Raw genomic sequence first — 12,658 nt, 5'->3', positions numbered from 1 at the left:
CTGGTCCACTGGTCTACTTAGTCCTTAAGGGTTTCTCCTTGTCCTATTTCTTGCCTCCTCTGCTTCCTTCTCTTCCTCCTTTCTCCTCCTCCTCCTCTTTCTCTTTTTTCCTGTTTTACTGTGCCTGCAATTGACCACCTCCTGCCTCAGATTCCTGCGTGCTGGGATTACACGTATGACCACCACACCAGTTTATGCCTTTAAAAATATTCCTCTATTCTCATATCAGAGAGGTTTGACAGGAGAAAAGGGATAATTCTACCTTGCCTTGTCTCACTTCAGGAGCACAGTACATGTTTTTCAGGAGTGTAACCAAGAGTCAATTGCAATAACAAAAGATTTATTCAAAGGGGTCAGTTTTATTTATTTATTTATTGTTTTATTTTTTATACGTGCACACAATGCTTGGGTCATTTCTCCCCCCTGACCCCACCCCCTCCCTTACCACCCACTCTGCCCCCTCCCTCCCCCCCACCCCCTCAATACCCCGCAGAAACTATTTTGCCCTTATCTCTAATTTTGTTGAAGAGAAAGTATAAGCCATAATAGGAAGGAACAAGTGTTTTTGCTAGTTGAGATAAGGATAGCTATACAGGGAGTTGACTCACATTAATTTCCTGTGCATGTGTGTTACCTTCTAGGTTAATTCTTTTTGATCTAAACTTTTCTCTAGTTTCTGGTAAGGGGTCAGTTTTAAATAACCTGGGCAAGTAAGAGAAATAGGCTCCAGTCTAGGCATCAAGGGTGATCTTCACAACACTGCAGAACTGACCATCTTGGAGACTGGGAAATGGGTAGGTACTGTCTCAACAGTCAGGGCCACCCAAGCTACAAGTCAGATCAAGGTCAAAGACACACAGAGCCTGCTAGATCCATACAAGCAGGTGAATGCCTGGCAGAATACTACCTCTCTCCCACTTAACTCAGTTCTGAATTCAAGCCTTCTGTGAGGGCATCTGATTGGTATAACTGCAAACACATTGCTACAAGGGATTGTGAGAAATTGTTTTGTTGTTACTTTGTTTTGTTTTTAGCTTTTCAGACCCTGCACTATAAAGAAAGAAATTAGAACCAAAAGAAAGTTCGAATAGGTATGGAGTGCATCAATGCATAATATTTACCACAAAAGGTGGGGATGTAGCTCAGTGGCAGAGCACTTGCCTAGCATGGACAAGGCCCTGGGTTCAATCTCAAGCACTGCAAAAACAGTATAAGGGAAAAAATACACACACACAACATAGCATTCATTCCCATCATTTTACCTCATCTAATTTCCTTCCTCCAAGCTTCTGAGATTAAACACAAAAAGAATCCCCACCTTTTGTATAAAAACTCAGAGAGCAAATGTTTTAGGCTCAAGTCATCTGGTCTCTGTCACAACAATTCAATGCGTCATTGTCCTGCAATAGCAGCCATAGACAATATGTAAATAAATGGATGTGTATCTAGTAATACCTTGTTTACAAAAATGAATGGCTGACAATATTTGGCCTATGTCTGTCATTTACAGACCTCTGCCTTTGCTTGTGCTATTCATTAACTCAACAATTACTTAATGAGTACTATGTGCCAGGTCCTGGCCTGGGAGTAGGAGATACAGCAATAACAAGACAGCCCTGCTGATCGCCTCCAGTTTCCTGACTAGTTCACACTCCTAGTTAATGTTAAGTTTGGGTGGGCTTCCCTTGACCTTCTTCTCCCAAGAGATAGACACAGTTATGGGCAGAGAGGTCTGGGTAAAGGCTTTTTAGGTTTCCTATTCAGAGATGAATTTTTGTTTGCCAATTGGATTGTGGTGTAGCTCACACACACTAAAATGCACTTCTTTCTCCAGTATACATCTGGATACTTTTTGGCAAATATTTACATCCTTGGGAACAGTACCACAATAAAGATACAAAATAGTTTCATCATACCCAAAAGTTACTTGTGTCCCTTTGCAGCCAGCAATGACCAACCTCACCTCCAACCCCTGTCCCCTGGTAATCACTGCTCTGATTCTATCACTATTGATTAGTCTTTTTCTGTTCTAAAATTTTATATAAATGAAATCATACTGTATGTGCTATTTTACATCTAGCTTATTCAATCCCATAATGTGTTGCTTGTATCAGCAGTGCATTTCTTTTTATAACCAACTAGTATTCCCCTTATGGATCTGTCACAATCTGCTTATTGAATGAGAATTTGGAGGAAAGTATTTTTCTGTCCTCTCCCCTAGAGCCTACCATAGGAGATCAGGAGGGCCTTCCCTGGCTTAAAATGTGCAAATTGGGTATTATATTAGGTTATCTTCATAATTAGGGAGCTGCTAAGCAATTGTGACCCCCCCACAGCCACAGGACCCTCTAGATTCATACCTGATGTTTTTTCAGGAGAGAAACATAAGAGACAGTGTGTTGCTCCTGAAATATAAGAGGCAGTCTGTGCTGGGAAGGTGATAGTGACAGAGAGCGTCTGTAAGCTTCGAGGATGGGCAGGTGCTGTACTAGACACCTTTGAGAGATTTGATCTCTAATACCCCACCTGCCATACACAGGAGGAGTTATTGTGCCTATTTTACAGAGCATGCAAAATATATTATATGTGGCCAGCCCTGTCATGGAGTTTTTAGATTTTATCAATATAACCAGAGTTTCAAACAATGGAAGTGGTTGGGTTAGGGACATAGTTCAGTGGCTGAGTGCTTGCCCAGTATACATAAGTATGCTTCATCCCCTGCATGGAAAAAAAAAAAAAAGGCACTGGCCTAGGTGTTCCTGACACCTAGGGGTGGCCTTCCTCTAGTCATTTATTCCAATATTTCTGCACCTTGTCTTTCCCCATCTCATTCTTTCTAATTCACCTGCATGCACCTGCTGCCCTGTTCTATAGTTCTGTCTTTCCCAGACAGGAAGGCTGGTCCCCACCCTCTGTAATGCAACCACCCATGCTAGATCAGTATCACCATAAGGATAATGGTCTTTTACATCTAGGTAACACTTCCAATTTACACAGTACTTCCACGACTATCATTACAGCTGGCCACAGGCTGCTTATTAGTCTTATCTAAATTACACAGATGAAGAAACTGAGTGAAGCTCAAAGAAGGTAACTGACTTCTTTGAGATTATGCAGGTAGGACCTGGTGGGTGGTCCTATGAATTTTTTCCTGCACCTGCTGGCCTCCTGCATTCCTAAGAAGTGTGAAGTGTCCCTTGGGCACCCACCCTTTATCATCACATCTGCTGAACCCATTGGGGCTGAGAAGCATCCACTTCCTGAGTTCCTGAAATATAAGAGGCTGTGGGGAAGGTGATAACAATAATAGATAGCATTCGTAATTATGGGCTTGGGCAGGTGCTGTGCTTGACACCTTTGAGAGATTTTATCTCTAACACTCCACCTGCCATAAAAGGTAGGAATTATCCTGCTTACTTTACAGATGAGGAAGCAGCCCCAAAGGAGCTAGTTTGCCCAAGGTGACCTGCTGTGTCTCACGGTTGTTGGGAACAGTTCACAATGCACAGGTTCTAATGTCAGACATGCCTTGGTTCAAATGTTGGCTGCACCACAAGCTTGTTGTATGACCATGAACTCTTAGCCTTGTGTCTGAAAAACAGGAGGAAGAACCCCTTATTCAGAGTCCCCTCTGAGGATTAAATGTCAGGCCCAGCTATGATTTGGCTGATGAGGATGGCGACTAGGCCAAACTGGATCCAGGAAGGTGCTAGTGGTAATCAGAGCTGGAGAGGAACAGTTCAGCCATGTGTCTGTATGTACAGAGAGGACCATACTTTGGAGGTCTTGTCAGGTGATGTCTCTTGTTTGTCATTGTATCCTTCAGGAAATAAGGTGCAGCTTGTTCAAAGTTACCTAGGCATAATAAAGTCCTCTGTTGAAACAAGTGTATTATCTGCCTGTTTACTACAATTCAACACCTGTCATTCTTGTCTTTCTCCTGTTCATCCTGATAGTAGAAGATTATTCATAGATACAACTCTCGCTCTGACTTGCAGGGTGAAAATCAGTGTCAGACTGGGCAATACACTTAAGACCACATCACATCTGTAATGTGCTGATTTGAGAGCTTGCGCTCAAACCAGAGAGAGCACTTTTGAAATGGAAATGCACAGTCATCTGAACCTTGAGCAGTAGGCCGCACCCTATGCTGGCCACTGCCCAAAGGCAGGGTACACTGTGTACTGAGTCTGAGAGCCAAGGGCAGTGCTTGCCAAGTTGGGGCAAGAGGTGTTCTGCCCAGGGAGCTTCTTCTCTCTTTTGGATGGAGCCCAAGGTTCTTAAGGGAATCCTGTTGTGGTGACTGAGTGGACATGGTTGGGCCTGAGACTGATTCTCCATTGAGTGTCTGGACAAGCTACCTGGCTTCCATATAACCAGCAACTGACTCATTCTGAAACATTTATTCACTCCTAGTGTGGCCCCCAGTTCCAAGTGGAGGGATGAGCCAAGGGAGACTTGATGGAGCTCCTATTTATTCATGGGCTCTGCCTGCCTTGGTGATAACTCCTTATACCCATAGCTTCTAGATGGGTTTTGGATGGGCCTATTTATCCATTCCCACTGGATTGGATTCAGAAGCACTGAGATTCAGAGCAATGACTAGCTGTGTCTACTAGGTTGTGTCATCACCCTCTCTTCCGTGGCTCTCCATTCCTCTTGGAATCTGGAATAAGGCCTGGTATAGTCTGCTGTCATCTCCCACCTTTTTCCCTCTCATTTTTCTCTTCTGTTCCTCCAGTGGGCCATGCTTTCGCCTTCCCAGGACCTTTACACATGTGATTCCCTTTGCCTGGTTGTTCCTTGTAGTGAACAGACTGTAAAGTGACCCTCATGATCCCCATCTCCTGATGTCACACCCTTGAGTGTGGACAGGACCTTAGACTTGCTCCTAACCAACAGAACATAGCAAAACTGACAAGACTCCATCTTGCTAGCAGACTCAGTCCTGGTCAGTCTATTTCTATCTATCTCTCTGTTTCTGTTTATCTATCTCTCTGTTGCTGGCTTTAAAGAAGCAAGCTGCTGGCTGGGGATGTACCTCAGTGGTAGAGCTCTTGCCTAGCATCCATAAGACCCTGGGTTCAATCTCTTGCACCACAAAGAAGGAGAAAGGAGGAGCAAGAAGAGGAGCAGCAGCAGGAGGAAAAAGCTACCATGAGCCCATAAGTCCTACAGTCACAAGAAAATTTAATTCTCTCAACAATCCAAGTGGTCTTAGAAGGGGACCCTTTCCCAGTCAAGCCTCCATGTGAGAATTCAGCCCTGGCTCACACCTGTCTCACAGCCTTGCAGAGGACCCAGATATAGCTGTGCAGAAACTGTGAGATAATTTTAATGTGTTAAACCACTAAGTTTGTTGTCCTTCTTCCCCCCAAAAAGCTGTGTAAATGTGCTATTATTTCCTATAGGCAGCACAGAAAAATAATCTATTCTCTAACATCCACCTAGCTGACTCCTCCTCTTCCCCTACTGTTCCCATCCCACTCAGGTTCATTTTCTAGAACAACTATCCTGCCAAGGCAGGTGTCCTCGGTGTAGGTTCCCAGGGCACTGTGTTTCTCCTCCATGCTATCCGATCAATTATAATTGTGTGAGTATTTAACTCATGTCTGCCGTCCACAGAATGTATGTGCCGTGAAAGCATCCTGTCTTGCTCTCTGCTTTTTGCAGGGACTGGCACAGTGCCTGGCACGTGGAGGTGCTCAGCAAACATCTTTTGAGTTAAGTACATGATTCACTTTCAGCATGAGGAGGAGTGGAGTGGTGAGCAGGCAGGCTTGTTCAGTGGTTAGAGGCTAACCTGGTCTAGGGACAAATTTGGATAACAAAGTCCTAAAACTCACTTTTATTTTTGGGACACATTTGAACAAGTAAAACTGAAGTGTATTTGGGGCATCCTTGGTAGGAATAGCAAGCTGTCCCCAAGGCTGGCATGAGCATGATTCTCTTGGAAGCTCCAGACTCTTTCTTCCTTGCAAAGGAACATCTTGTATTCTGATCACCAGGCAATTCTCTGAACAATGTCCTCCACCATCAGCTTCTACCTTCATGGTCAAAGGCAGGAAAACCTTTGCGGTGAGGAGAAGGGAGCTCCAGCTTGGCTGTTTTAATAAGGCCCACGAGTTAAGTGCAGAGGCATGCACTTGTAGCTCCAGTTGCTTGGTGTTGGTGAGAGGGGAAAGGTTGAGGCAGGGGGAGATGCTGAGGCAGGAGGATCACTTGAGCCCAAGAGTTCAAGACCAGACTGAACAACATAGCAAGCGCTGTCCAAAAAAAAGCCCATGAAACGCCACACAAGTTAATAGACATAAAGGTGAATTCATGTAGTGCTATGGACTGAATTATGTCTCCTTAAATTCTGTGTCTCCTTCTTTGGAGACTGGGACTATATGGAAGCAATTATAATTAAATATGGCCACAAGGTGAACTCTAGTCTATTATGGCTGCCATCCTACCAAGAAGAGGAAAATGCGAGCGCACTCTCCTCCATGTGAGGATGCATCCAGAAGACAGCCATCTGCAGCCAGCAAGAGGGCTCTCACCAGGAGCCCAGTCAGCTAGCACAGCACCTTTACCTTGGCCTTCCAGCCTCCAGAGCCAAAAGAAAATAAACTGTTGTCTAGCCTACCAGTCTGTGGTATTTTGTTATAGCAGCTTGATCGGACTAAGATAGGGATTATCCCAATGGCTCTATTTTACCAAACTTTAAAAAAAAAATTTGTCAGGTGCTGAGGATCAAACCCAAGGCCTTTAAGCATGTTAGGCAAGTGCTCATGCCCCCCCCCCACCGCCCCAGCTCCAAAGGCTCTATTTTATAAAAATAAACTTAGGGGGGGTTTCAGAGTCCCTAGATCTATGTTCTCCTGTATCTCTAATGGGACTTTATTTCTCACCACCTCCACCATTTGTTGTCCTCAGAGTTTGAATGGCCCAAATCTTTATGCTTTAAGCTTCCCCACCTAGGTCCTAAGGCACTTCTAGCTATGATCATTTTCCTCCTTCCCTTCTATCCAACTTACTGGGTTGTCTGCCCTTGCTGGTCACTTCCTCATTTTCATATGTTCACTCCTCTAGTTTTGGCCTCTACCCACACATTACACACAAACTGCTTTAGTGTCACATCCAATAGACACATTTTGGTCCCCATCTGTGTATTCTTGTGGTTTTGGTTTTTTTTTTTTTTTTTTTTTGGTCCTTTCTCCTCCCTTGTAATTCTATCCTGCTTCCCCTCATGTAAGTGATGATGTTAGGCAGGTTTTGCCCCTGGTCCCTTTCCATCTCACTACACATTTCCCCGAGTGAGCTGTCCAGTCCTATTGATTCAGCTTCTGCCAATGATTCCCAAATCTGTAACTTCAGCCCTGATTCCTCACTGAGCTCCTGACTTGGCTGTCCCTCCAGCACATTGAACTGTATATCCCCTAAATTGAGCCTGCCATCTCCCCCTCTGCTCCAGGTTCTCCCCACTCCTACTTGCCCTTGTGGCAACTGGTACCATTGTTCTTCTGATCCCTCAAGGTCAACCTCGAATCTTCCTTTGCCTCATGTTCAATCAATCACAATGACTGTCTTTTCTTCCTCTTATTTATTTCCTGTTTTTCAGCCCTACATGAGAGCCTGAAACATGATGAAGTATTTACTGCCTCTGGGTGATTTTAAAAAACAAAACAAAAAGGGATGCACAGAGAAAATGGTTTTTTGCTCTTTCTAAAGCAGAAATGCAGACAGATATCTGGAGTACTAGGATTTAATGGATTTCTAATGAAGTCTCTGACCTTAGAAGCATATGAGGACAGGCTTGGAGGCCCTTATATAGGATACTGACATGTGGAATATTGCTTTGGCATGAGGTAGGACTGGACAAGGGGTGGCACTTTGGTGACCTCCTAGATGCATTTTGTTTGACCCAACTTTGTTCAAAATCAGTTGATGAGTTTCTTACATTAAAAGAATCCCTAGAGATTTTAATATAAAAATACGTTTCTAGCTTTTCTTTAAAAAATCATACTTGGCCATTCTTGGCCCAGAGCACAGCATCAGTACTTGGGATTTTCTTTAGGTTTTCCCATTTGACTGATTACAATAGTGAGAAGTATTACCGGCATCTGCTTTTTGCCTCTCTCCCCACTTCCCCCGCCCATCCATCTCAATCATCTTCCTAATTTTAAGACTGCTCTTGCTCAGCTCTTGAGCTCTCCTGAGGCCCTCTCTTCTCCATCTCCATTCTGTGTTTCTTCAAAGCCCATTCTTGGCAGGCATTGCAGTAAAGAGCATGTATGCCTGTGCCTTGTCTTTGTTCTGCTTGCCTGACTTTTAGAATAAGACAGAAGAAGGTAGAGGAGGGAAAAGCTCTTATGTGCAGTTCTGAACATCTTCTATCATATGCATTGAACTGAAGACAGTCCAGGGAGCCTCTGGGAAAGTAGGAATGCTATCAGTGGCAGGTAATAGAAAACTCTCCAGCAATGGCTGGAATAAAAGCCACAAAACAAGATGCCAGAGTTCTGAAGTGGCAGCTGGTGATCAGGCTCAGGGGATGGCAGGTGAGGCATTCACAATCAAGGCAGGCAGAAGGTTGTCCCATTTTAGAAGAACATAAACACTTGCCTAGAAATTCCCAGCTGACTTCTGTTTTTATTTCAATGGTGATATGAATTGAATTGTGTCCTCTACCTCCCCCACATCCCACCCCAACCCTGCAAAAGATAGGTGAGAATCCTAACCCCCCACTTTGGAATGTCTTTATTTAGAGACAAATCTTGAGAGCAGTGATCAACTTGAAATAAATGTATTAAGGAGAGTTCTAATTCACTGTGACTGGTCCTCACAGAAAGGGGAAATCTGGACAAGACACAGGCATGTGTAGAAGGAAGGCATGTGCAAATAGGTACTGGGAGAAAATGGCCAACTCTAAGCCAAGGTGAGGCCCAGAAGAGATCCTCTGTCACAGCTCTCAGGAGGAACTGGCCCTGCTGACACCTTGATTATTAACTTATACCCTCCAGAACTGTAAGACAATACATTTCTGTTGCTTAAACCACCCAATTTGTAGTCCTCTGTTACCATAGCCCTAGAAAACTAATACAATTTGCCAGACTACAACAATGCTTTCTCCTAGTTTCAAGAGAGGCAGGGAAAGTGACAGCTTACTTTTCATATTGCTGCCCCAAACAAAATGGGGATCTTTAGAGAAGAAGAGAGGGGTGGATATTAGACTAGCAATCAATAGCACCTGCTGATATCTTGGTGAGACAAGGACAAGGAAGACTGATCCACCAGAAAGTGATGAAGATGAATGAATTAACAATTGTCTGTCCTCTTAGTAATGAAACAACTGATCAAAAATGCTTCCTAAGCATGTAAGATCTCCAGCCCTATGTCATGTAGCAGGTACGCTAGTGTCAGTCTCAACTCTTTCCTCAAGGAGCTCATCCTTAGAATAGGGACACAAGAGCTATATTTATAAACCATATTTGCTTAGGCACAGTAGTCTGAACATGAAAAACAGTATTTATTTATTTCTTCTTTTTTTTTTTTTTGGTGGTAGTGGATTTGTACTCAGGGGGCTTCATGCTTGTTAGGTAGGTACTCTATTGTTCAAGCCATGCCTCTAGCCCTGTTTATTTCATTTTAGTAACAAAAACTCTTAGTTTACCTGGGCATATGACTACACAGCCATAGGCTACATTTCTCAGCCTCACTTGCAGCTAGATATGGTCATACGACTAAATTAGGACTTTAGGATGTGCAACATCCGTGATATCTCTTTAAAGGCAAAGTGGCTTGCTCAGGTCCTGCCAGCTCAGATGAACTGCACCTGCAGCCTTGGACCAGAGATGGAAGGATCATGTCAAAGATGACAGAGGAACTGGCCATCTTGGTTTTGGAGTAGGACTGTCAACCTCCCCTGGATCATTTTGTTTCCTGAAAGAGAAAAAAACTATTTCATTAAAGCTGCAGTGTTGTGGGGCCTTTGATATACACCCCAAGAATACAGTAGTTCTCTCAAGTGTACTTGCAGACATAGTTGTCCATGGACACTGTCAGGGAAACACTCTCCACCCTGACAATTTACGTAAGCTCTAATTCCAAGTTACAGAATAGACCTTCCTCTGGCTTTCATTTTTCTCTAGGACCCAGAAGCTAGAGCCAGAGTGAGGCAATCAAGGGACCTAAGTGCAAAACTTAAAGAGGCACTTACTTTCAGATGCCTGCAAATGGAGGGCTGGCACCAAAGAGGGAGTGCCGCCTTAAATTTTGTATGCAGGATTGGACTCTCCCTAGTCCCAACCCTGCCAGAGGCCTTGGAATTGTCATTAAAAGATAGGCTTGCTCTTTGACCTAACTGCTAGCAAAATCTTGGACTCCACTGCTAGGAGCTCTTTCTATGGAAGAACCATGTTTCTAAATGATATGTACAAAATGATCATTTTCATAAAAAGTATAGAAAGAGATACGTGGAAGGACATGCATCCAAATGATAACAATAGTCATCTTTGGAAGGTAGGATTCTAGGTGATTCTCCTCCTCCCCCATTCTTTTATGTGCTTTACAAATGTTCTGCACTCTGAAAACGGCATTTTTGTGGCTATTCTACCAGCTGGGTGGATCCTTTGTCTTGCAGAGGATAGAAATTAGATGCAGATGAGTTCTGAAATGGAGGAAAAGTGAGTTTATTACAACAGGCTACTCCATAGGCAGAGCATTACTAGCAGAAGGTTTAAATAGCCATGCTTTTTCAGGAAAGGGAAGAGGTTTTTAGTAGCATGTGCCACTTCGCACACAGCTGAAAACGTGCCTGTGTCTATGTTTAACTCTCCTCTGGGCAGAGATCTTACTATGCTAATGTATTGCAATGAAGGCATAATGAAGCCCAAGACAGTCCTTGGTCAGATTTGTTAACATCTTTGTGGTCCCTGGTCTTAACAGTTCTGCTCATAGCTCCCTGGTTTTCTGCTCAGTTACTGCTTATTTCAAGAAGTGCAGCAGCTTGCCTATTCAAAGAGAGTGTAGCAGCCTGCCTGTTTTTGCTGGTTCCCTATCTTAGTTAATAGGGAAAATATTACTTAAAGTTTTTTAAAGCTGTCCCTCTTTTCCAAATGTGCCCCCTTACTGCTTGGACTAAGCTGACAGGTCCTCAGGGGTGCTATCTTCCCTGAGGACACTATGGGAGAGATATGATGGTTGAAAGGCACTATGTAGTGCCAGGGAGAAAATCCACCCAACCTCCACCTTCCTCTTGAGTTATTCCCAGGGGTAGCTCAGTCTCTTCATACCCTTGTGATGGAGCCTGGTAGATTGGATTTGATTTCTGATTCTGCTTGGCACAGGCCTCAAGACTTTGGGCAAGCCACTTAGTCTGTCTGTGCTCTGTGCTCAAGCTTTTACATCCCTGAAATGGAGATAACACAAGTAGTTATTTCACTGGGGTGGTGTTCTGGACGGAGTAAGAAAATGTATAAAGTGTGGATCTCTGTTTGGCTCAGGATGACTCAAAAAGAGGTGGGTGTTGGCATTGTTGTTGACACCCCCACCCGGATTTATCAGTTTCATCTCAAACATAGTATCAGACACACTTCACTCCTGATCATCCCTTCCCCACACCTGTTCCCACCCAGTAAGGGCTCAAATTGAAAGCCAGGCTGGCATCCTTGATACTTCCCTCTTTCAGTCCCCAAATCTGATCCATTGCCAGACCCTGAAGACTCTGCCTCCCACTGTCTTGCATTTTTCTGTCTCCTGTTCCTATTGTCTCCTAATTGTTCTTGGCTCCCGACAGTCCTCATTGCTGTCAGAGGGATCTTAAAATTTAAACCAGATTTTGTTATTTCTCTGTTCAAAACTCTTTCTGTCTTCCAACTGAATTCAGACCATGAAAGGTTACCAGGACCTGCCCATCTGACCCCTGCTCACTCTACTCCTTCCTTCACTGCCTAGTAGCCTTACAGACCTTCTGTAGGTTCCTGGCAAACACAGCCTTTTGCAGCTCAAAAAGGGGCTTTGCATCTGCTCTTTCCTCTGTCTTCGACACTCTTCTTCCCCTCCTATCCTGGTTCACTGACACTTTCTTTAGGACTCTGCCTGAATGTTTTTTCCATAAAAAGGCCTCCCCTAACAGTTACCCAATCTAAATCAGCCCTTCCTGTCTTTTTTTTTTTTTCCCTTGCCAGTACTTCCTGCAAGGCACTTTTCACAAGTATATTGATTAATGTAGCCATGTATTTCTTTAATGCCTGTCTCTAATACCGAATTAAAAGTTCTAGGAAAGCATCAACCCTGTTTCTCTTACTATGGACTGTCTGTAGCCTCTAGTATAATGCCTAGGGCAAAAGCAATTCAATAAAAAATTTGTTAAAAGAATTACTTAAATGTCAAAACAAAAAGCTCTCCAAGTGGCAAGATACGTGCCATTTAAGCTCACAGTAAATTGTAAAGAACTTGAATTGTGAGAACATATTCTGGCCTAGTTTGGCCCCCAAAATCATCTTGGAGGAGTAGTATCTGTCCATTTGCCATGTAGCCATTCATCTATCCACTCACACATCCATACATTTAACTAGCCATCTATCCACTCATTCACTCATCCATCGCCCACTTGCCCAGGTGTCCACACATTAGTTTATTCAATGTTCATTGAATGTCTATTATGCACATT

The sequence above is a fragment of the Castor canadensis genome, chromosome 7 (assembly GCF_047511655.1).
Source record: "Castor canadensis chromosome 7, mCasCan1.hap1v2, whole genome shotgun sequence".
Classification (NCBI taxonomy): Eukaryota; Metazoa; Chordata; class Mammalia; order Rodentia; family Castoridae; genus Castor; species Castor canadensis.
This window is presented reverse-complemented; position numbering follows the sequence as displayed.